Source organism: Ambystoma mexicanum, chromosome 1p (genome assembly GCF_040938575.1).
Source record: "Ambystoma mexicanum isolate Mex_15411 chromosome 1p, UKY_AmexF1_1, whole genome shotgun sequence".
NCBI classification, from domain to species: domain Eukaryota; kingdom Metazoa; phylum Chordata; class Amphibia; order Caudata; family Ambystomatidae; genus Ambystoma; species Ambystoma mexicanum.
Genome location: NC_090921.1, coordinates 364,790,777 through 364,813,801, shown reverse-complemented (window position 1 = coordinate 364,813,801; position 23,025 = coordinate 364,790,777).

Genomic DNA, 23,025 nt, shown 5'->3' with positions numbered 1-23,025 from the left:
TAGCTATGGCAGGAATGTAGAGAAGTTTTGTTGCCAAGTAGCAATACACAGAAAGATACATGGGCAATTACTATAGGTCGTTCATGTTGCTTCTCACCATTATCTCAATGCCACATTTTCTGTCTGTATTACATTTGATCCACTTGACTTAAGTGCTCTCCGCCTTGACTCTTTTGACTGGGCTAGTGCTCTTACACTTGACTTACTTGGATTGCGTGTACTCTTGATTTGCTTGACTGTATAAACATGCATTAAGTAGCTCCATGGCGATATCAAACCACAATTCCCATAAGCAATTGTTCACTGATTTCTTTATCTTTAATAGTGCCTGTTAAACATGTATCAATCCTTCTTTGTTTAGATTGGTTTGTCAGCATCACTGAGCTCTTGGAAGTGCAGGGAGCAAAACTCCCTGAAAGCAATTCTTCAGTGGTTCCTTTAGGTTGTCAGCTCCACTCCGAAGCTTGGTGTTTTGGAATCACAACACTGACAAAGCCATTTGGTCACTTGTTCCTTCAATTTGTTAGTGCCACTGCGCTCCTTGGAGGAATGGAAACTCAACTCTCATAAAGCATTTCTTTGTCTTCAGGTACTCCATTAATGCAGTCTGTCTGTTTATTCTAGGTATCTCAACACCACCCCCCAGGCCTGGAGTCCCAACGCCACAGCTCCTACCCAAGGTCTCTTTATTCATTGGCCCTTTCTTGTCATATCACACAGGCAAGAGTTTTCAGGATTTTCTCTGATGCTCAGTTCCTCAGTACCAGATCTATTCGTGGTCCCATTTCTCTCACAGCCATCAAATGCTCTGCTTTTCTTCCCACTGCAATCTAATTTCCAAGCATGTGTTCGTCTCATCACTGTGCTGCAGAGATGTCACTTGGGGGTCGCTACGGGTCGCAGCTGTGACCCATGCAGTCTCCTTTGCTAACCTTGCTGTCTCCCTTGCTGCCCCTGGGCACCAAAACAAGAAAAAAGAACTGCAGTAGCCTGTGGGTATTTCTCAAGGTCCATTGTGTTGTGCATGGGAACATGGTACCATTCTATTTGATTGTCACACATCTAAAAGATCTTAGTAATATGGTCCAGTACACACTGATATTAACCCTACATATGGTGATGAAATGTATTACAGGGCCTGTGTTAGCGGCCCTGTAGTTATGGTTAAGTTGCTCAACCCCTAGGAAGAGCACTTTTTGGACGGTTTATAACTTCACTCCCAATGAACGAATCCTCACCAAACTTTGCAAAAAAAAGTATATGGACCCATCTGATGGCATGCTTGGTAAGGTTTCATCAAGGGGGGGGGCAAAGTTATAGGGAGGTTCCCAAAATTATTGGTTTTTCCATAGACGCAATGGAAACAAAACTTTGCTCACGCCTACAGCCGAAACCGCAGGATGGATTTTAACCAAATTTGCGGCAGGCACGGCGGCTTGGTCACGAAAGCATGCTATGTAAATTTGGTGTAAATCCACCCCGTAGTTTTCTTTAAAAAAGGCAGCAAGTAGGTACAAAAAATGTGTGATATCTGGGTTCAGTCCGGAGACTCAGTTCCCTGTTCGCTCCGCGGACAGACCTCCGATTGGTCGAGGGGCTGCCGTGATGTCTGCAGACATATGACATGCCCACTGATTGGTTGGCAAAAAGCATGAGGTGCCTCATATATTTCTGAAATTTGGGTCATTTGGTGTTGGAGAGAGGGGCTTGGAAAAAGAATGATAAGGGGCTAGTTGTTTAGGTGGAAGAAGAGAATACGGGGCGCAGCAGTCCACGGACACCGCAGTAGTCTTGTGCTGGTAGCTTTTTTGGTGAGTGCAAAAGAGCTTTGTCAGGGTAGGGGAGTGGAATCTAGCTGATATGGGGATATTGGCATAGCAGAAAAATAGTGTTGGCGGTCGATTTCGATGGCTGCAGAGGTCATTTGAATTGGGAGGTTACTGGCAAGTTGTGGTGTGGTGGCTGTGGACAGTGGCCAGATTCTTGGGAGCATGGATGTATTATGCTGTGGTGGTTGTGGACAGTGCCTAGATTCTTGGGTGCATGGCGCTCATGCACCCAAGAATCTAGGCAAACATAGCATAAAATATTAGGTAGGATCGTTCACAATGTTGCATTGCATACAGACTCACATATTCATGTACTTTTAGACCCTGATAATTAGTACATTCCAAGTACTATGTTTGAAATGGGAGGATAGCTCAGGGGCAACGTGCTCGCCTTGAAAGCAAGAGGACACAGAGCACCACAGGTTCGATCCCCGGGTCTGCGCTTAGAAACCTCTGGGTATTAAGCGCGCTATAAATAACCTATCGTATCATAACATTACTGTGCATTTTGAACAGTTGCTGTTTTTCTTTCCATAATCATTGAGTCATTGGGAAAAACAATCCGTACAGGTTTGTGATATACACCATATAGGTGTATGAGGCACTCTGCCTCATACACAAGTACTGGGATGAGGTAGAGGTACATGGAGGTAATGCCTGACTTGGTTACCTATACTCTTCATTACTCCTAGTCCCACTCTTCCTCATTCCAGTACTTACCTATGAGGCAAGGAGCCTCATACGTAATCTCTGGGAGAAGGTAGAGGGACGTGAAGGTAATTCTGGGCCAAGAAGCTGATTTGGAGGTTGGGGTAGGGTGTGGGAGGGAGAGAGGATGTGTGGGGGCGGGATTGTGTGATAAATCATAATGGTTGTCCATGTGCAGGCTAAGCAGGACATGGACAACCATGTGGTATTAGTGGCTAGAGTGGTATTTTGGAGCAGCCAGTCTAATCATTCCACCTTTTGGTATGACTTTTCTTTAACTGCGCATTTCTGATAAAGCAGTCCTGCTAAGTGTAATTACCTGGCTAGACTGGCATTTGGGTGCTGCCAGTCTAACCGTTTCTTAATGTAGCGTTGTATATTTTTCTGGGCATCTTTGATAAAATGATATGATATGATATAAGTCCTTTATAACACGCCTGTACACAAGTGTTTCTAGGCGCTAAAAGGGAGGGAAGATAGAGGGAGGACGAGACAAACAATCTTACTAGGTCTTGTGTCATTCAGATCGTGCAAGTGCGAGAATGAGAAATGCAAGTAGTCTCGGGAGGATAGCTCAGCGGCAACATTCTCGCCTTGGAAACAAGACGACGCAGAGCAACACAGGTTCAAACCCGGGTCCGTGCTTAGAAACCTCTGGGTATTACGCACGTTATAAATAACCTATCATATCATATCATATCAAGTGGACAGGGAGGGGGGAAGTGCAAGGAAGAGGGGAGCGAAAACAGGGCAGTAATGCTCTGAGTAAGTGCAGCCAGGGCAGCGTGGCTCTGGGTAGTTCAAGGAGAACAAGGGACTGTAGGGTTACAGTTACAGCCTCTAAGTGCGTGGTAGGCCTGGACGCAGTGCAACGGTGACTGATCAAGAAAGAGCCTGGACTCAGTGAGAGTCTGAGGGTAGCCAAGCAACCAATCGTTACAGCAGACAGGTAGGTCATGTAGGTCAGCAGGGGAGGGAGAGAGAGAATGCATAGGAGAAGAGGAAAGTTTTGAGCTGCTTCCGGAACTTCAATATGTCCACTCAAGTTTGAGAGGGACAGGGAGGCCATTCCATAGGGAGGGACCTGCAGAGGAGAGAGATCTACCCCCCACTCTCTGCCTGGAGAAGCTTCTAACACTTAGAGAGTTGGAGGTAGCTGGGGGACCGGCTCGAGAAGGAAGGTATTTTGGAAGAGAACGTTGGATGTAGTGTGTTCCCCGACTCCCAGAAAGCCTTGTGGACGATGCAAAGGGTCTTGACCTTGATCCTTGCAGCCACTGGGAGCCAGTGGAGAGATTTCAGGGCTGGAGAGATACGATCCCTGGGCTTGAGGCCAAGGATAAGTCTCATAGTCCTGTACTGGATTAGTAGCAGAGGGCAGAGAGTAGATGAAGGGATATTGAGGGAGAGGTTGTTGGCGTAGTCCAGCCTAGAAAGAAACAGGGCTCGGGAGACAGTGAGCTTCTGAGGGAAAGTGAGAAAGGGAAGAGTCCCTTTGAGGAGGAGCAGCTGGTAGTGGGACTTCTTGGCTACGTCCGAGATGTGAGGAGAGAAAATGAGAGTGGAGTTGAAGATCTTTTGCCTCGCAGGAGGGTGAAGGAAGAGGCCCCAAGGTGGGCGGCCAGAGTGAGAGAGGAAAAGCGGGGGTCCCAAATAGAAGGATCTCTGTCTTACTGACATTAAGGCAGAGATCGTTGGAGGTGCATCAATCCTGAATTGCGGATAGAAAGTCAGGAATGAGCGAGAGAGGAGAGGAAGCTGAAGGAAAACTGAGTGTCATCCGCATAACACTGAAAGTTAGAGGAGAAGGTAGAGATCAGGTGGACCAAAGGGGCAAGTAGAGGTTGAAAAACCAAATTGAGAGGATACAGCCGTGGGGAACGCCACAGGTAGAGAGGTGGCAGGGGGAAAGTGTCCAAGTTGGACCTGGGAGGGGCAGTACAAGAGGAAGGAGGTCAGCCACTCCAGGGCCTGATCCATGATGCCCAGGATCTCACGTAGTCGATTGATCAGGATGGCGTGGTTGACTGTTTCAAAAGTAGAGGAAATATCAAGAAGGATTAGGACAGAATGAATGCTGGAATCAAGGTTAGAGAGCAGATCTTCACAGGTGTTCAGGAAAGAAGTTTCCGTGCCTCTGGCAGCTCTGAAGTCAGACTGATGGTCATGGAGGCAACCAACAGATTCAGTGTGGAGAGTAAGCTGGGAGATGGCCAGCCTTTCCAAGAGTTTGCACAGCAAAGGGGTGATGGAGATTGGGAGATGGTTTGCCGGGCAGGTAGGATCGACAGACGGCTTCTTGAGGAGTGGGTGCACAGGGGAGTGCTTAAGGGGAGAGGGGAACGATCCAGTGGTGATAGAATGATTACAGAAATTGGCCAAGGCTGGAGCAGGGTGTCAATATGGTCCTTAATGGTTCCAGAGGAGCACGGGAGCACCGGTTTGGATGACACTTTCATATATCAGACTTGTCTAGAAACCTTGCCAGGTGTTGCCAGAGAGAAAGAGGAAAAAGGAGGAGGAGAGGTAGAGATGGCCAAAGGGGGGCCCAGAGAGGAAAAGGGAGATGAAGAGGAGATAGAGGACAGGATTACATGAGTTTTACCAAAGAGGTAAGAGGCCAGAGCCATACAGAGGGCCTGGGAAGTAACAAGAGAGGTAGAGACTGCAACAGGATTGACCAGTTCCTTGCAGATTTTAAAGAGTTTGGCCGTGTTGTTAGAGGCCGCAGAGACCCGGGCTTGAATGTGTGCTCTCTTCTTGATGAGTGTTATTGCTTAGACTGGCATTTTGGTGCAACCAGTCTAGGTATGTCTAAATGTCTGGCATGCTTTACTGTAATGTTATTACGTGTCTAAACTGGTCTACATTGGGCAGCCAGTGTGACATGTTTTCAATGTGGCATGGCATTTTTAATAGCAAAACATTGATGTTCCTGTGCACTGTTAGTGACTTACATGCAATGGATTGGTTTTATCCCACAAAACAATTGCAAACACTCTGGCTTTTTAGCCAATTCATCTCAAAACGTGTGCTGTATATTGCATTAAAACACCTATTTATATCTTTCTCCTGGTACACTGTGCGGCATACCTCTTCAGCCAGCATGTTTGTGCGTATTGGGCAAGTGTGATAATCTAGGCCGGCCCATGATTTGTTGCCTATTTGGGGGGGCCCCCACAGCATGGCTCGCATGGGGGCCCCCCACATTTTGCATTACGCCACTGCATACACCCATCCATTTGTGACCAGATCTTAGTCTCAGGAAGCAGGCAAGATGGGTGTCCAATATTTTCACTTAAGATACCTCTCCAATTGTCTATATTCCATGAAGGTGCAATCTTACTGACTGTGTCACTGGAAAAGTTGGTTATAGGGGATCCAATTCCTATGCAATACCACTGACAAAGACTGATATGCAAATGGATATTTCCCATCTGTGAAAGGTACAGTGATCAAAAAGCAGATGGCTGCGAACTCTCAATGTGGTTAACAACCACTGAACAGGTTATCATGCCTTGTTCTTCCAAGAGAGGGGCGCCTGCTACCTTTGTTGGATGACCACTGAGAAACCGATTAGAACCGAATATGCATTTTCTTTGGGACGTGAATTTAGGTTTTTGCCACAATGTTTTCTCTAAGGAGGTGTAAGGATCAACATTAAAATTCATGGGATATAGAATGTCAAATCTCTTTTAGGAAGTCTGTAAGAAGGGTCTTTTCCGTCACATTCTTCGGCTTAGTGGTGAATAGAGCTCTGGGTTCCAATTGTGAAGTCAGATTTGATTCCGCTTCAACCCATACATCCGTATCAAATGTAATCATTTTGTGAGAACGCTAAGTGATACTTGGAAATGTTTGGGACATTCATACTCCACAAGCTGGTTGGCTGTTGTATCTTCCATAGTGTTAGTATTGGTGTTTTGTCATCCCAGAGGAATTGATACCTTTAAAAAGACCTTTTGGTGGTCTAAGAGGGAGCATAGGCAAGATATAGTTAATTGAGGGTGCCATATTAATTTTGATGCTGTTAACATTCTCCAATAGAATGATTTTTAGAAGCGACTGTCTTTGGAGATCTGATTTAATGTTAGGGAGTGATGTTGAGACATTGATATGTGTGTAGCTCTTGTACATTTGGGGATATTCATATTCCCACATACTTCATCTTGGAGGGTAACCATGTAAAACTCATACATTTCATATAGGACGGTGAAACTGGTTGAATTTCTGATTTACTCCAATCCACTTTGTAGCCAGAAATTTAAGAAAATGCTTCTGTCGCGCCCATAAATGTCTGGGATCTTTCTTTCTTAGTCCCCTTTTCACTGACGGTCTAACTCAATTTTTTGCCCGGTTTCTTTCCACTATAAAACTATGATTTCTCAGTCAACCCCTTCCCCATCTCGTCCTCCCTCTACTGTTTGTCTTCTCTGGTATCTGGTCATTGCACCGACAACCAAAGCATCGACAGCCATACCATCAAAATGCATTAGATGCTTTTTTTTTAATGCTTTTTTTTAGATGGAATGGCATTAGATTCTTTGGCTGTCGATGGAATGACTATAAACCACTCCACATGGTGCTTTGAATCATCATGAGGACCCTATTAGCACTATAGAAGAAAACTATAAACATAACATATGTACATGCAGATGTTACAAAATATGTACTAGGTCAGAGGGTCTCTTGACGAAGCATTCCGCACTACATGAGCTAGAGCAGCACCTAGATGTGCAGCTCCGTGAGGCGGTTTTAACTGGATCTATGTGATCACTGCGACCCCCATAATTGCAGCAATTGAAAATACAGACTTTTTTTTCTTTTAATTTAACCCCCTTTACACCACATAGATATGCAGGGGGAGACCCCCGTTACCCCCCGTATTACTATAATATCACATAACCCCCCAAATATGTATGTGGTGTAAGGGGGTGTTAAAAATTTTACTCTAGGGACGCCCTCCTCCTTCTGAGGCCCAGACCCCATCACGACACACCCAATCTCTTCATGGAACCCAAGGCTGGAGATTTGCATAAAAGAGCATAGAACAAAAGAATGCCGGAAATGTTTTCTTTGAAATAGGTCTGTGCTAGAGATTCTGCAAGAAACCCTTTGACTGAGCAATAGAAGTGGGATCTGGCTGGCTGTTTGTACACTGAGCAACGTGCTGGTTACTCGCTGTAAGAGCTGGCCCAGTCCAGGGAGTTTCCTCAGCTAGCCCCCGGGCCTCTGGATGGAGCAGAGTTCCCACAGCGTCTTGCCAGAGCTCCGCTTCCTCTTGTTCCGACCCATTTCCTACGCTGGTTTTAACCATATTTCGTGCGCTGTGGTGATTTATTCACTGCACCCGGTCTGCAACACTCCAGCTTCCCCATGGAACGTTCTGGGACTGGCAAGGGGAATCATGCAGCCATATTTCTCTGTCCTGCAAACATTCTGCCGAGTTGACTTTATCTTTGTCGGAACGTCTCTCCTAACCTCGCAGGCATGAGCGTTTCCAAGTCCCCTTCCACAGCCCCAAACAGAGGAAGTCAGCCGCCTGGCGCATGAAAACAAATGGCCCAGCGGGAGGAAATAGATCGTATCACAAAATCGGAAAGAAGTAACTGCCTCCCATGCATCAATTTCAGGCGTTTCCCGAGAATTTTATCTAAATGTGTTTCCTATTTCCCCAGGTCATTACCAAAGCCAACAGCTCTAGATTTTCTATAAGCTGACATGACCCGTTCATATATTTTAACATCACAGTATGCTGGCACGGGTAGTATATCTCAGTGGCATCGCATTATGCTGGTACGGGTAGTATAGCTCATTGGCATCACATTATGCCTGCTTGGGTTGTGTAACTCAGTGGCAACACGCTTGTCTTGGAAGCAAAATGATGCAAAGCAACACAGGTTAGAATCCCAGGTACGCGCTTCGAAACCTATACAGTATTAAGCGCGTTATAAACAACCAATTATAATACAATGTTTATATATTTCACTTTTCCACAAATTAGCATCAGAAAAAAAAATATCACTAGTCTTCACCGGTTCTTTGAAGAAAAAAAAATGGTACTTCTAATCTTTACATTTACTGTAAAAAAACGAAATATAGACAGTGCTGAAAAATCAAGTGTCAGATGGAACACTTGTTGATCAAGTTTCTATGCTCCCCCACCCAGGAGCTTCTACATAGCTGCAATTAACCCATTAGATTCCGGAAAGCTGTTTTTGCCAGCAGAAAATTGTGTTTTAAACAATGCAATGTGATTCTCACAGCAGTCCTTAAGGGGGTGTTTTCAGACTTAAAGGAGAGAGTTAATTGCTTGTAACATTAAAGTTGTACTAGAATAGTCTCCTCAGAATGTGTAAAGAATTTAGATGCCACCCACACAAATAAGTTTGCCTCTCCCCACATCTCTATAGGAAGCACCACTTCCAACATTTGAAGGGTTAGCCTCAGTGCTTTAAGTGGGATACCCAATTGAAGGGGTGGCTCTTGTTAGGGGGCGTGGCCAAAGTATGTGTGTACTTAGGACACGACCCCCTAACGAGACCCCACCCTTGTCTAAGGGGTGGCTGCTGTAAGCAGGGGAGCTGGGGCACACTGGCATTACTACCTTTAAGGCCCCCAGCCCACAAACGGAGGGGCTGGGCGCACCAAAGGTGTAACACCAGTGCACCCTAGCTCTCAGACACCACAGGCAGCCCTTTCATTCAAGAAGCCACGTGCATAATAGACTTTCATGCTACTTAATAACTCTTTACTCAGAAACAATAGGAGAGCCGGGCCCTCCAGCCCTCCTCCTGTTTCTGAGTAAAGAGTCATCAGGCAGGGCCCTGGCTTGGGAGCACTTTCTGGAGACTGCCAGAGCTTGGCCCTGGCTAGCCATGGCCCACTTAAAGCCCTGGTTAGCCCTCCTCCTCCCCCGAAATGTAGGTTTCGTTGCACCCCTGCTTCATACTCCAATTGTTTTTGTCTCATACAGGTAGATTGCAGTAACTGAAAATGAATAAAAGGGCGAATCTTTAAGCAGAGAAATTATATTTGTTTATTTCACTTTACAGTCTGCTGAAACTAGGCCTTTTCCCCTTTTTTTAGGAAGGTCGAAACTGGGTGTTTTTGCATTGCTGTTTGTGCTGAAACTAGGCGTTTTCGTCTCTTTTTTAGTAAAGTCAAAACTGAGTGGTTTATATTGAGGTCCCACCACCCCGTCTTCCATCCACACTGCTTCTGCGTTCCCTGTGGTTGACTTCTTGTTGCCTCATGTTTTCCTCCTTCTGTGTGATCCCTCCCCTCTGTTGCCTCCTATTGTGCTCGACTTGGGCTGTGCTTTTTTCCTTCCTCATGCTCCTGTCTTGTCTCCTCTGACCCTCTATGGTGCCCGCAATCTCTACCATCTTCTCAAACTGCCACTCTATCTACTATCCTATCCCTCTCACTATGTCTGGTAGGAAAAAGTTCAAGAGGGATATCCTGGTCTCGAACCATGGCTTCCCTATCGCTGATACCCACATCAGCACTTCCTCCAGACAGACCCTAACCGACAACCTCTTTGCCGTTCCCTCTCCTGACCTATGGACCGCTCATATGGTCTTAGCTCTCTCTCCTATCGCTTCCTCTACCATTTATGGTGGCACTCAGTGGGAGGTCCTCTTGGCCTCCCTCCACTCCTCCATGACCATCATAACTGTGTATCTGAATGGCACCATCGTGGTCCAGGGCCCACAGCTTAATCTCCTCCTTTACGATTGGCGTCTGCTGCGTTTTATCAACTTCCTTCCTTCTCCCACTTCTCCTACTAGCACCTCCCTGATCTTTCCGGAGTGGGTCCCTGCTTCTGTCATTCCTAAGCAGGCCTACTCCTCCTTTGAATGCCTGGTCTGCAGGATCTCTATCTCTCCTGGCCTCTCTTTGAATGGGGCCACCATCTACAGGCCACCTGGCCAGGGTGCACTCTCCCTCTCAGAATGGGCTGACCACTCCTGTTCTCTCTTTGCCTCTACCTCACAACTTCTCGTCAGAGTTTTCAACATCCACCTGGATGCTTGTAATCCCTCCTTTGGTCTCTTTCACAACCTATGCAACACTCTCTCGCTCCATTCTACCCTCTGGTCTGACAAACTCTGCCGGACACACCTTTGATGAGCTCATCTCCTCAGACATCCTCCTCTCTAACCCTCTCAATACTCCTGTCTCTTGCACTGACCACTTTCGGCTTTCCACCCACCTGAAACACTTAGTCCCACAGATAAGTCCACCCCAGCACTGCCACCTACCTTCTCGCCATTCGGCCCATGTAACGTGTGTCAGTGGATTCCTTTGCCTCTACTTTCTCTGCTCCTCTTACTCCTGCGGATGACTCACACTCTGACACAGCCCTCTCTAACATGCATATTTCTATCTCCAACACTCTGGACATCCTGGCCCATCATGAGAATCCATCTGAAGCTTACCTCCAACTGCAACACTTGGTATAACTCCGACCTTACCACCCTGAAACGCAAGTGCAGGGTGGCTGAGAGGAAGTGGTAGGCCCCAGGCGCATCCTCTGACAAATTGGCCTGCCGCCTGCTCCAAATGCAATAAAGACTCTTTGTCCTGTCCAAGAAGAGAGTTCACAACCACGTCTCTGCGAACTCTAACTACACGGCTAAGCTCTTTAAAATCTGCAAGGAGCTTGCTCACCCTTGTGCAGTCTCCACCTCTCCTGTTCCTTCACGGGTCCTCTGTACGGCACTGGCTTCTCACTTCAACACTTAACCTCAGGACATCTTGTCCTCACTCTCCTCTTCCTCTCCCTCTACCTCTCTCTGCCCCCTATGGCCCCTTCTCCCTCTCCTCCTCTTTCTCTCGGACAACACCTGACGATATTTCTAGACAAGTACTGTCTATGAAAGTGTCGTCCAGACAGGTACTGCCCTGCTCCCCGAGAAACATCAAGGACTAAATTGACACCCTCACTCCAGTCTTGGCCTATTTCTGCAATCAGTCATTCGCCACTGGATCTTTCACCTCTCTCCTCAAGCACTCCCTTGTGCACCCCTCCTTAAAAAGTCTTCTGCCGATCCTACCTTGTCCGGCAAACTATCATCCAATCTGTATGACTTCTTTCTTGGGCAAACTCTTGGAAAAACTGGCCCTCTCCCAGCACACTGAATCCGTTGGTTGTCTCCATGACCATCAGTCTGGCTTCAGGGCAGCCAGAGGAACGGAAACTGCTCTCTTGAACATCTGTGAAGATCTGCTCTCCAATCTTGACTCCAGCTCTCCTACTCTCCTTATCCTCCTTGACCTTTCCTCTGCCTTTAACATGTTCAATCACGACATCCTGATCAATCGACTCTGTGAGAACCTGAGCTTCATGGATCAGGCCCTGAATTGGTTGACCGGCTTCCTCCTGGAACGACCCTCCCAGGTCCAACTTAGGTCCTTTCTCTCCACCACCTCTCTCTCCACATGTGGTGTTCCCCACAGTTCTATTTCCTGTACCTGGCTCTTCAATGTCTACTTGGCCTGATCTCTACCTTCTCTTCTAACTTTCAGTGTTATGCAGATGACACTCAGCTCTCTTTCAGGCTCCCCTCAGCCTCCTCTCCTCTCATGCTCATTCCTGACTGTCTATGCACAATTTAGGATTGGTGGGCCTCCAACGACCTCTGCCTTAATGCCAGTAAGATGGGCATTCTTCTCATTGGGACCCCTGCTCCCGCTTTCCCTCTCTCACTTGGCCGCTGTCCCTGGGCCCTCTTCCTTCACCTTCCTGTGAGGCAAAAAACCTTGGTGCCATCTTCGACTCCACACTCTCCTTCTCTCCTCACATCACGGACCTTGCCAAAAAGGACCACTACCTGCTGCACCTCCTCAGAGGTAAACTTCCTTTTCTCACTTTCCCCCAGAAGCTCAGTGTCTCCATAATCCTGGTTCTCTCCAGGCTGGACTACTGCAACAGCCTCTTTCTCAATCTGCCTTCCTCCATTCTCCGCCCTCTGCAACTAATCCAGAACAGGACTGCAAGATTTATCCTTTGCCTCAAGCCCAGGGATCATATCTCTCCAGCCGTGAAATCTCTCCACTGGCTCCTGGTGGCTGCAAGGATCATGTTCAATACCCTCTGCATCGTCCACAAGGTTTTCTGGGGCTGGGGGGTGGGGGGGCTGCACTACATCCAATGCTCTCTTCCAAAATACTTTCCTTCTCGAGCCCTTTGCTCAGCCACCTCCAACTCTCTGAGAGTCAATTGCTTCTCTAGGCAGAGAGTGGGGGTAGATCTCTCTCTCTACTCAGCAGGTGCCTCCCTCTGGAATGGCCTCCCTGCCCCTCTAAAACCTGAACCGGACCACCTGACGTTCCGGAAGCAGCTGAAGACCTTCCTTTTCTCCTCTGCTTTTTCTCTCTCCCTCCCTTGCTGACCTACCTGCCCGCTGCGCGGGACTTGTTGCTTGGCTTCCCTCAGAGTCCCACTGGGTACCAGGCTGCTCCTCGATCAGTCTTCTCTGCATTGTCTCTGGGCCTACCGCGCACTTAGGGTATGTTACTGTAACCGCTACAGTTCCCTGACTCCATGCACTTACCCAGAGCCACGCTGCCATGGCTGCACTGACTCAGAGCATTTCTGTCCTGATTGCACTTCCCCCCTCTCCCTTTCCCCTGCACTTTGCGTTGTTGCACTTGTACGATCCGAGTGACACAAGGCATAGGAAGATTGTTTGTCTTGTCCTCCCTCTTTCTCGCTCCCTTGTCTTGTTGCCCCTAGAAACACTTGTGTACAGGCACGTTATAAATGACATATTATATCATACAGTGAATCTTTGATTGATGGCGAGGCACCATAAGGACAGATTTTCCTAATCTCCCTTTCAAGTGTGAGGATGGGAAAGTGGGCGGAGCTACGGGCAGGTGTCATGAATGCATTGCATTCTACCACTGGGAATATTTTCTGTATCAAGGAAGTAGAATCACTAAGCATGTTCAAAAAGAAACTGCAAACCTTCCTGTTTAGATAGGTTTGAGATATTTTAGGGACCTCGTAAGAGATTAGGCCTCCACTTTCTGTTAGGCCTATTTTGGTTCATGTTTAGTGATCTAACATCGAGAATGTTTGCCTTCTCCCAGTGTATGTATGCCACTGGGTCTTTTGGTTGCGCGGTACAAATTATTAAAGTAAAGTAAAGTAAAGAACCTGTATGAGAAAAATAGGCCCAGAAAGGGCCCGGAAGTGTAGCTTGAAAGCATTTCACCACGTGATGCAATCGCACACCCCTGTGCAGGCCTCAGCGGAGCAGTGGGATTGGATTCAGTCATGAATGCCGACTCCGATCACTGAAGAATATTTGAAAAACTGTTGACATATCAAGTTGCTTTTAAGAGGGGCAGGGTCTTGCGGGGGCAGATGCCATTGCCATGCTCTTGCTGCTCAATGCAAAGCAGGCATTGGTGAGCAATTGGGTATTACATGAGTGCGGTGGCAGGCCCATAGTATGGGGAGTTCTCACATTGCCTCCTCGCCCCAGCCAAAAGCCCAACACCTTTTTTTATTACCCTTGACCCTTCCCCTGAAAGTATAAGGTCACCAGTTACCCAGTATGCCTCCTGTTATCCGGCTGTTCTGGGACAGATGCCTCCTGTATCTTGGGTGACCATAGTGTGCAGGAACAATCTTGTGGCCAAGTCCTACGTCAACAGTCAGGGGGGCAGAGGACTTACTTCCAACAGACAGTGGCCACGAGATCATGTGCTCAGCAGAGACCACCCTCTTGTCCATCTTACTTCTTGGGGGCAGACACCCACAATATGGTAAACCCATCCCAAGTGGAGTACTTCACAAAAGTATCTATCTTCAGAGATATTTGAAACAGTTTCAGAGTTCTTGACATGGGCCAGTTTACCTCCAGTCAGGACCCTCTCCGACAAAGGCCTTGAAGACTGACACCTTGTCATCTCCATGGCTAAAAACCTTTCCTCTTTTCAGTCGTACCCACGTAATCAGGGAGTTGTATTTCAAATAAGGAGGGAGAGTGCTCAAGCCATCCCATTGGCCAAAGGAAATTCTAGTTTCACCAACTCCTCTAGCTGGTAGAAGTCTCCCTCTCATTTCCTCTAGGCTCCACACCTCTGAAATGGCCTCTTCTTACAGCCCTCATCCTGCCCACTTTTTGTTTGGTGATGTTCGTGCAGTCTTGACAGTCCGGGACAGATGGCGTTCGCTGGGCCTCTCATCGTCTATCCATCTTGGGAAACTACAGTTTGTGTCAGTGAGCAGAAAGTTGTTGTTTGGCGTATTTCCCCATCTGCTTGTTGGATTTAGTTTCCAATGTGTTTTATTCTGGATCTTGCGGTCCTGTAAAGGCCAATAGAGTACCAGAAAAGAGTCTTGAAAGTATTGCGTGATTGAATCTGGTACTAACATTACAAAACAAGGCACACTCATCGGGGTCAGAAGCTGCCCCTTCTCCATCTCTCCCAGGACGCTTCTGGGGTAGGATAAACTCTGGTGTACACCCTGGTAGACCGACCACATCAGGCCAGGAGAGGTCCCTGTTCCCCCCCTGACCATGTCAAGCCCCTGAACCTGTCACACCATGCTGGGAAAAGCCATCATGTGTGCTGACAGCGTGTACTGGGATTATTTAGGAATCCTGTCGTGAGTGTGCACTTACGGTGGCAATGCAGACATATTTTTGGGCATAGACATCCTGAAAATGTATTGTATTGTATTGGTCATTTATATAGTACCCTTTCCCCATTTGTATGGCCTCAATGCGCTTTGTGGTTTGGAACGGCATTAGTGACTGCAGTTCATGTGTGGTAGGTTCAAAGAGTTAAATTAAAGATGTGTGTGTGCATTTTGCCCCGTTAGGACTTAGGCGGGCTGGCTAGGCTCCAGTAAGCAGCGTCAGGCATGTGGGTGGGTGCTGTTGCTCATTCTACTTGATCTCTCCTCTGCATTTGATACAGTCAACCACTGCATCCTCTTAAAACGGAACCATGATACCTTCGGTATCTCGGAGCGGGCACTGGACTGGCTGACCTGCTTCCTCAGGGACCAGCCGTCCCAGGTTATTCTGGGCTCTTACTCCTCTCCGACCTCTATCTCCACCAGCGGTGTTCCCTAGGGCTACAACCTCTCTCCCTGGCTCTTTCACACTTATCTTGCTCGACTGGCACACCTCATTTCCACCTTTGGCCCTAACTTCCAGTGTTATGCAGATGACAAACAACTCTTCTTCAAACTTCCCTCTAACCCTCTCCTTACTTCTTCCATCACCCCTGACTGCCTATCTGCCATCCAGTCCTGGTGTACCTTCAATGATCTCTGCCTCAATGCCAGCAAGACTGAGATACTTCCGATTGGCACTCCTGCTCCCTCTTTCTCCACTTCAGTCTGGCCACCCTCTATGGGTCCTCCCCCTTCTCCTTCATCTGAAGCCAGAAACTTTGAAGTCATCTCCAACTACTTTCTTTTTTCTGCCTTACTCACATTCAGGACTTTGCTAAGAAGTCCCACTTTTAACTCTACCTCCTCAAAGGAATTCTCCCTTTCCTCACTTTCCACCAGAAGCTCAATGTCTCTAGCTCTCTGGTTGAGTCTAGGCTAGACTACTGCAATAGCCTTTTCCTTAATCTACCCTCTTCGTCTCTTTGACCCCTCCAGCTAATCCAGAATAGGGCAGCAAGATTTATCCTTGGACTCAAGCCCAGGGACAGCAGCTCTCCAGCCCTAAAACTCTCCACTGGCTTCAGGTTGCTGCAAGGATCAAACTCAAATCCCTCTGCATCATCCATAAGGCTGTCTGTGGCTGGGGACCACACTATCTACAACTTGCTCTCACTAAATACTCTCCCTCCAGAACTTTACCCTCCTCAGGCACCAACTCTCTGTGTGTCAAGCATTTCACTAAACAGAGAGCTGGTGGCCGATCTCTTTCCTCAGCATGCTCCCTCCTATGGTACAGGCTCCCCCTTCCTATTCATCTTGAGCCGGATCTCCTCAAATCACGGAAGCTCCTCAAGGCTTTCCTTTTCACCTCGTCCTTCCCTTCCATCCGCCTTTGCTAATCCTACAGTTTCTGAGATTGGTGACCAGGGCCCTTATGTGTCCTTCTGGACCCTGGCCTCCCACAACGAATCGCTTTCCGCCTCCACCCGAAACCCAGCACTTACCTTGGCACCATTGGCCTATGCCACCACAGGCCTGCACTTATTTGTTGGCTGCTGACCACTTCCTAGCACTTCTCCACTTGGCACTTATAGCTGCTCACTCCGTAGCACTTCCCTCCTGGCATACTGAGCACTTCCCCCCTCTGCCCCCTTCTCTTCCCTGCTCTCTGCACTTGCGCGTTCTGAATGCTCAAATGGCCTAGAAGGTCTGCCTCTTTCCTTCATTGTTTTCAATTGATTTTAATTCCCATGTTCCCTCCCTATTGCCCTGTGGGTGCTTTGAAACAAAATGTGCTTGTTGTATAAGTGCCTTACAAATGCATAATAAATAAATAAGCCATAGCTGCATTCTAGGGTGCATGGAGGGGTGGCTGTGTCTGCATCCTGTGTCCCCATATGTGGTGCAAGGTATACATATGGTAATTTTGGATGGAGTTCGGCTTCAATGTCATTTTTCTTGGTCCAATGTGATTGCCTGGTCTCGCTAATTGTGGTCTTCCTGGACCTAAAGTCTGAGAAGTGGGAGAAGGGCCTGGAGGTACAGGGGGGCGGGGGGTGATGTGCGATCGTCTGTCAGTGAGAGGGTGTGGGGGAAGGACAAGAATTTGTCACGGTGTGCCGCTGCGAAAGCTGTTGGCATCCGTGGGGTAATGATGGATAGGAGTGTTGTGTTTGGGTCAATGTTTCTGTACGCCTATTGAAGTATAGAGTGTGAGAAGGTTTCAAGAGGGGGAAGAGACATGCCAGGTATTGAGGGCCTTTATGAATGGCAAGTGATGGTCAATATTGCAGATGTGCAGGGGTAGAGAGTTCCAGATGAGCGGCGCTTGGACAGAGGAGGAGGATCCGTCCAGTCTGGTGGAGTTGTAATGTGGGACAACTAGGAGAGATGCTGTGTCGGATCTGATTGTCCTTGAGGGATGGTAGCGAGGGACATTGTCTTGGATGAATTTCGGGCCGGTGTTGTGGATGGCCTGGTGAGGATTCACATGGTTTTGAAGGCTGTGCGTCGACCAATAGGAAGCCAATGGAGGACTTTTAGTGCAGGGCTGATGTGTTCTCTGGGAGGTAGGTTAATCAGCAAGTGGGCTGCAGAATTTTGAATTGTTTGCAGTTTCCTAAACTGAAATGCTGGTGCGCTTAGGTAAAGGCCATTTGCATAGTCTAATAACGAGAGGATGATGGAGATGATTGCACAGAAAAGGTGAGAATCAGTGAGGTAGGGGAAGATAACCTTGAAGGTGCGTAAATGGGTGAAACAGGTTCTGGATACGGAATGGATGTGTTGGGAGAGAGACAGATCTGTGTCCAGTGTGCATCCAGGGTTTTTCACTGAGGTGGAGGTTGCCGATGGGGGGCCTAGGGATTTAGGCCAGGGAAGAGGTTAGGGAAGGAGCGCTGTTTTCCTCCAGACTAGTATTTCCGTTTTCCCAGGATTAAGGATGAGGTGGTTGATGGTCATCCAGTAGTCCATATCTGACAGTCATGATGACAGATCTGGATGGTTCGAACCTGCTTGATTTAGGGATTTTAAGGATGATCTGTGTGCCGCCTGCGTAGTTGTAGCAAGTGAGATTGTGGAAGCGGATGAGTGCTGGGAGTGAGTTAAGAGAGATGTTGAATAGGAGTGGAGATAGGGATGCTCGTTGTGGGACTACTTTTGTTACTAGTTGTGAGGTGGAGGTGAAAGGTTGGAGGAGCATGTTTTGTGAGCGATTAGAGATGAAATAGAAAATCCAAGAGAGGGCAGTGTCTTTGATACCTAATGACTGTAGCCTGTCTCGGAGGATGGTGTGGTCGATGGTATCGAAGGTGGCCGAGAGGTTAAGAAGGATGAGTAAAGCAGAGCTTTCTGAATCTGCTGTTCTTTGTAGGTTGTCCAAGATGCACACTAGGGAGGACTCAGAGAGGTCTGAAGACAGATTGGGAGGGATCTAGGTGGTAGTTAGCTTCAGTGAAAAGGCAGAACTGCTTGGATGCTGTGTGGTCCATTAGTTTAGCCATGAAGTGGGTGTTGGAGATGGGCCGGTAAATCTGGAGGTAAAGTGGGTTGAGTAAAGGTATTCTTTTAGGAAGGGTTTGATGTATGAGGGTTTTAAGACTTCTGGGAAGGTTCCCGATGTTAGGGAATGTTAGGGAGTGGTTGAGGATTGAGCGTGTGATACTGCCTGCGCAGGTTGAGGCTAGGATGTTTTTGAGGAGGGTTGGCGTGCAGGGGTCCTCAGGGGAGCCTGATGGGCAGCTTTGTGCTAGGAGGGAGAGGAACTCCTGGTGTGAGACTGGAGAGAAAGAGGTGAAGGTTTGTGTCGAAAGGGGGTTTGGACCCGGGTCAGACTGTGGATGGGTAGGGGGCGGGGGCATGTGTTTCAATTTAGAGATGATGGCGGCTGTCTGTCGATAGCGACACTGTAGCAGTTTTCTGATAAGTTGTGCATAGGTATTGGGAGTTTATTAGAGCAGCCCAGAGAAGTGAATTCAGCAATGCTTCTATGCAGTTCCTTCCTTGGGTTGTGAGAGTTTAAGATTCTGTTCCTATATAATGCTTCCTTGGTTTTTCTGATTACCAATCTACATGCTCTGGTTAGTCTTGCTAGGGTGGTTTGGTTCTGGGCAGTATGAATGATTCTCCATGTCCGTTCCAGCAGGTGCTTGAGGGTTTTTAGTGATTTGAGGTTGGCGGTGTACCACCAGGGTCTGAGTCCTGATCTCTGAGAGTGCTGGTTTGTTGGGGTGAGGTGTGCAAGGGTGCTTGAGAGCCAGATGTCGAATAGTTTGATAGGGGCGAGGGGGCTTCCTGGAGGGAGAGTGCTGGAAGTGAGGTGAGGAGGCAGTTGGGTAGATCTGAAATAACGGCTTGGAGTGAAAGGTCTGGAGGTCGGTGGTGGTTGAGTGTGACCTTGGGCGCGGGCCGCAGTTGTGAGTAGTACAGAGAAGAAGATTACTGAGTGACCTGTCCGTGATAGGAGGCACGGATGTAGTGTGCATATGATGTTTGTGGTGCCGAAGATCCCATCAAGGGTGCGGCTTCAAGTGGGTGGGTGGGTATGGAGTAGAGATGCGTTGTGTCAGGTTGAAGGCTTCTAGTTTGTCTGTGAGAGATCAGGTCATAGGGCTTGGAGGTGAGTCAAACAAGATGTTGAAATCACCTAGGATGGTAAGTGTTGGATGTAGGTTGAGGTTAGTAGTCAGAGCGGCGCAGAGTGTGTCTGCAAGGTTTTTGTTGTAGCCAGGGGGTCTATAAATGTTTAGAAAGCTGTGTGAGGTGGAAGGTGAGAGTTGAAGTTTTACCAGCAAGGATTCGTAGTCTGTGGTGTTGGCTGAGGTATCCTTAATTAGTAGTGTGAATTGGTGTTTGTGTAGTATTGCAAGTCCTCGAGCCCTTTGCGTTCTGTTCCGAACAGTAAGATTGTAGCCGGGTGGGAAGGCATTGTGCGCAATGGGCTCGTAATCGTCAGCAAACCAGATCTCTGTGATGAAAAGGACGTCTGGGTTTTCTTCTGTGATAAGGTAGAAGATGTGGAATTTGTTTTTAGAGACTGACCATGCATTTATGAGGATGCAAAAGAGTTGGTGGGGTATGCTCGGAAGTGCTGGACTGATCGGGTTGGGGATTGTCGGAGGAAAGGGAGTGGAGGTGGGGGAGGTGGTGGGAGGTTGGGAAAGAGTGTGGTCAGGGGTTGGCATTAGGTGAAGGCGGTTGGTCAAGGTGGGTGGGAGAGTGTGGACAGTGGATCGTGAGGGGGTAGGGTGGGGGGGAGGTATTGGACCATTGGCGACCGGCAAAGAGGGGAATAGGGCTAGGATTGGGTTCAGTGCCAGTGGGCAAGGTAGGACCCTATAGTGACATGGCAGGGTATGGGAACTGGGTTGGAGGACGGGTGATGCTAGGTGCGGCCTGAGGTGGCTTAGGTCTGGGCCTCTCCTTGACTTTCGGGTGGGCCATGGAGTGTGGGTGAAAGTTGGGGGGGTGGCTGTGGATGTTGGGGTTTTGGCCTGGGCTGCTCTTGCTGGGCTAAGAGGGGGGAAGCATGAGGTGGGGGCAGGGGTGCTATGTTGTTCAGTAGAGGTCTAAGCAGAGGGTGGAGGCGAGTAGCTAGCGGGGGGGGAGGTTGGTCTACATGGGCCGGTGTAGTATGCTCCGTGGGTTCATATTTTCAACTCCTTCTCTCCACTGTGCTGCTCTCAATTGATCAGAGCGAGATCTGCATGAAGGATGTAGGAGGTGGGGTTGAACAAGCGTGGGAGGGACGCATTCCTTGGAGTTTTGGAGGGTCAGGGGGGCTGCGAGATGAGGTAGAGGGTTGGGAGGTTGGAGACGGTTGGGTTAGGGTGTGGTGGGTCTCATCAGGCATACTGGCGTGCCGCATGCAGCTCTGATTTGGGCAGTGTGTGGCATGGTGTCTATCCTGTGGGTGGGATGCATCTTAACTTCGGAGGTTGCACACGTATGGATGGTGCGGATAGGGTCAGGTGTGGGAGTTGGGTGGTGGTATGGCCGGTAAGTGAAGAAGCAGAAACACCTAGATTTGGGACACCTGAATGGAGGGGGGATGTCCAACTGGGATGCAACAAAAAGGGTAGACTCGCCTGGTCTTGGGACCCTTGGTCAGAGGGAAAAACACCTAAATGGTGCACAACAGAATGTGCAGTGTCAATGGGTTTTGGGACCCCTGGCTAGAGGGAGAAATGCCTAAATGGGGGTACAGAGTGGACAGTAAAAGCAGTAATACCTACATTTGGGACACCTGGATAGAGGGAGAAAAGCCTAAACGGGGGTACAACAGTAGACAGTAACAGCATTAACACCTAGATTTGGGACACCTTGATAGAGGGAGAAATGCCTAAAAAGGGGGTACAACAGTGGACCGTAAAAGCAGTAGCACCTAGATTTGGGACACCTGGATAGAGGGAGAAATGCCTAACAGGGGGTACAACAATGGACAGTAAATGCATTAGTGCCTAGATGTGGGACACCTGAATAGAGGGAGAAATGCCTACATGGGTGTACAACCAGAGGCGTAGGCTGGATTGTCTATCAAGTGGGGCCTGAAGCTAATGAAGGTGTGCTCACCACAGTGACATTGACATCTGTAAATGCCCACACAGCTATGCTGAGTGTCAGGCAGAATCATATCCAGTACCCTTTGGGAACACAACACACAATTAAGACTACAAGTGTAAGAACAAATTCACCTTTGGTACAAGCCTATACTATACAGTTCAGTGGTAGCGATGGCTGAGTAGCCAGACTTATCTCAAGTGTAAAGTGAGCAGTATCAGAAGTTACACAAAGGACAGTAATTACTATGGTTCAAACAAACACTGACTCAAGGTTTCTGAGTAAAAGAATATACATTTATTTACACATTCATTTGTAAAACAGTTCACTAAATAAAGCAGAAGAAAAATCACACTCTTAATATACTACACAACACCCAATCAATTCTGGACAAGTTAAACTCAAAATGAAGTGTGAGCAAAATGGCACTCCAGCAATTAAAAAGGGAGAGAAAGACAAGGTTATACAAAATTTGGCAGCACCAACAAGTAAGTAGGTAGGGTAATATAGAAAAGGCTTCCTACAATGATGATTCAAATCAATAGGCCTGGGCTAATGTTAATGGTGCAGAGTCTTTCCAGAGGATCACACAGTTCAGAGTAGTTTGCGGTTAAGTCTTTGTCAAGAGTTCGAAACGAAGTTGGTCAAAGGAAAAGTAATTTAAAAGAGTAGAGAAGGACAAGCCCTCAGATTGGTAAAAGATTTAAAACACTTTCACTGCGGTTGGACGGAATGAACAACCGGGTTTGAACAGTACCTTAGAAGAAGAAGAATGCTGTAGCTGAGGCAGAAGTTCCTGACAGATCGTGCAGGCTCACAGTTCCTAAACCGAATGTCGGACTGACACAAAGGAGGAAGATTGGAGGGTCCTGCACTGCCAAGGGAAGGAACCAGCAGCAGAGCAAAGCAACAAATAAAAGGTGCGCTCCTTAAAACCCAAACAGGGTCCGGTCCTCCTGGCTATCCGGTTCACTACAGCTGTGCACAGCAAATTCGACCAGGGGAGGGATAACTTGCTTGGTGTTTGGTAAACTGGTTGGTCCCACCAGCTCAAGCGAAGAAGATTCCTTGCAGATGTTCTCTGTCGTCCAAGTTTGGAGATTCGGACGCGCAGCTGGGCTTCACCGGGAGGTTCAGTCGTGGTAGTGGTCCTCTTCTTTCAGCTTCTCTTCTGTTCTCTCAATCCAGCGGCAACTCTGCCTTCCAAGTCCCAGAGACCTGCTTTTTATGCAGTTTTCCCCCATTAACACAGCCTGGCTGTCAATCACACAGCAGGGTGGC